Source organism: Littorina saxatilis, linkage group LG12, assembly GCF_037325665.1.
Source record: "Littorina saxatilis isolate snail1 linkage group LG12, US_GU_Lsax_2.0, whole genome shotgun sequence".
Lineage (NCBI taxonomy): Eukaryota > Metazoa > Mollusca > Gastropoda > Littorinimorpha > Littorinidae > Littorina > Littorina saxatilis.
Genome location: NC_090256.1, coordinates 36,408,742 through 36,411,950, shown reverse-complemented (window position 1 = coordinate 36,411,950; position 3,209 = coordinate 36,408,742).

Genomic DNA, 3,209 nt, shown 5'->3' with positions numbered 1-3,209 from the left:
CGAGGCTTAGTTATTTTGGGAAGAATATTTCCAGTGTTTGGAAAATAATATTTCCACAAAGTCCCTCTCTGTTGATGTATAAAGAGTAATGAGAGTGCAATCATCAGAAGTTTCAGACAGGTGAAAGAATGGGACCCATCGATTGATTGTTGACAATAAAAGGCTTTACCAAACCACAGAGGCTATAACCACAACACAGAGAGAGAGAGAGAGAGAGAGAGAGAGAGAGAGAGAGAGAGAGAGAGAGAGAGAGAGAGAGAGAGAGAGAGAAAGAGAGAGAGATAGATGTAGAGAGAGGGAAAAGTAGAGAGAGAGAGAGGGAGAGAGAGAGAGAGAGAGAGAGAGAGAGAGAGGGAGAGAGAGAGAGGGGGAGATAGAGAGAGAGAGAGAGAGAGAGAGAGAGAGAGAGAGAGAGGAGAGGGAGAGAGAGAGAGAGAGAGAGAGAGAGAGAGAGAGAGAGAGAGAGAGAGGGAGAGAGAGAGGGCGAGAGAGAAAGAGAGAGATTCGGATTCGGATTCGGATGCATAAATTTTCTGCAAAAAGGAAGCATACGAAGAATAATATTACTTTGGATGCATGGTTTCAACATTTTAATGCATTATTGGATAAAAGTGTAAATCAGGGTGAAAGTATTGATCGTGAGGCTGATGTTGATAATGATGTTGTTGATGATGATAATGGTATTATGAATCGTCCTATTTCAAGAGAAGATGTGCTTGTTGCAATGAGAAAGTTAAAATCTGGAAAATCAGCTGGACCAGATGGTATTATTGGTGAGCTCTTGAAACATTCTGATTGTGTAATAATTGATTTTTTTGTACAGTTTTTTAATTCTTTGTTTTCGAAAGGTGTGTTCCCTGAAAGCTGGACTGAGTCTATTATGATACCTCTTTTTAAAAAAGGTGATGCTAATAATCCAAATAATTATCGCGGTATTTCTATTTGCAATGTCAGTAGTAAAGTTTTTGGTTCTATAATTAATGACAGATTGCAGGAATGGGTGGAGTTACATAATATTACTGGTGAATACCAGGCTGGATTTAAGAGGTGTTATACTACCACTGATCACATGTTTACTTTGTTAGCTTTCGTACAGAAACAATTTGCCCTTAACCGTAAACTGTATGTCGCTTTCATAGACTTTGAAAAGGCTTTTGATTCTATAAATAGAAACCTGCTTTGGCCTATTTTGTTAAAAAATGGAGTGACGGGAAAACTTCTCAAATGTATAAAGAGTATGTATGAGTCAGTAAAGGTGAGAGTGAGATGTGGATTTAAGTTGACTGAATGTATAAAATGCACATTTGGGGTGAAGCAGGGAGATGTGTGTAGTCCTGTTTTATTTTCATTGTATATTAATGAATTAGCAATTCAGATTATTGAAGTTGGAAAGCATGGTGCCATTTTTACGATATATTATTTTGAGTTGTTTCTACTTTTGTTTGCTGATGATTTGATATTGCTGTCAGAAACTGTGGTTGGTTTACAAAACCAATTAAATAATCTGGACAAGGCAGCTCGTTCTCTCCAGTTGAAAGTAAATATGAGTAAAAGTAATATTGTGGTTTTTAGGAAGGGGGGCTATTTGGCTGCCAGAGAAAGATGGATTTATGAAGGGAATGTTTTACCTGTAGTGAATGCATATAAGTATTTGGGAATACTTTTTTCGACCAGGCTTAGTTTTACGGCTGCCTGCTTAGACCTTGCAAGTAGAGCTAAGCAAGCTTTGTTGTCGATTTCACATAAGTTATACATGATTAATAATACTAGTTTGGATGTTTATCTAAAGCTATTTGATGCACAAGTACAACCTATTACACAATATGGTGCAGAGTTATGGGGCTTAGATAAAGCAGCCATAGAATGTGAAAATGTGCATTTATTTGCATTGAAAAAGTTTCTGGGTTTAGAAATGCGTACACCAAACGATTTGGTATATGGAGAAACTAACAGATACCCTTTGTACGTAAATTCAATATTGAAATGTATTAAATATTGGTTGAAATTGTTGAGAATGTCTGAGCATAGATTCCCTAATAAATCATATAAAATGCTGTACAGGATGGATGAGAATGGTAAATCGAATTGGGCGTCAAATGTGCGTTGTAAATTGTATCAGTTAGGATATGGTTTTGTGTGGTTGAATCAAGGTGTTGTTGACGAAAACAAGTTTTTGTATGTTTTGAAAGATAGATTAATTGCATGCAGATGGCAAGACTGGGAGTTTCATATTCAAAATAGTGAAAGATTTTCTGTGTATAGAACATTTTGTACTGTTCCTGAAATCAAACCTTACCTTTTGTTCAATATTGACAGACATTTAAGATTCATGATGATAAGGTTTAGGTTAGGGATCTCTGAAATTGCCGTTCACACTCATCGTTACAAAAAAGTTTATGATGTTAATAATTACATGTGTCCCTTTTGTAAAGATAAACTGGAAAATGAAGTCCATTTTGTTCTTGTCTGTCCATACTTCCATAAATTGAGAGAAAAATTCATCCCACTGAAATATTACAGGCAACCAAGTGCTTTTCGACTCAGCCTTCTTTTAGCTTCAACACATGAAAAAACTGTACGTGATTTATGTTTATATTTGTATAAAGCATTTAAGATACGAGAAACACTGTTATCGTAATTTTGTATGTAGATGTCTGCATTGATGTATCTGTTATCCACTTTTGAGAAAAATATGCACTGTTTTGAGTCTACTGAATGTAAAAATGATTCAATATTTTTGCTTTTGCTCACACCCCTTCACTAGGGGCAATGGCCTATGTGAATAAACCATCCGAATCCGAGAGAGAGAGACAGAGAGAGAGAGGGAGAGAGAGAGAGAAAGAGAGAGAGAGAGAGAGAGAGAGAGAGAGAGAGAGAGAGAGAGAGAGACAAGACAAGACAAGACAAGACAAAATCTTTATTATCGAGGGTAATAGATAAGCAAGAATATTGCTTTTTTACTTCCAGCCCTCGCCCTAATATAGGGTCAACAAGAACAGAAAACAATATAATCAATATATAACAGAAAGAGAGAGAGAGAGAGAGAGAGAGAGAGAGAGAGAGAGAGAGAGAGAGAGAGAGAGAGAGGAGAGGGAGAGGGGGAGAAAGAAAGTGAGAGAGAGAAGAAAAAAGACAGACAGACAGACAAGCAGACAGGCAGACAGACAGACAGACAGACACGTACAGGCTGGCATTCCGACTGAAGTTTC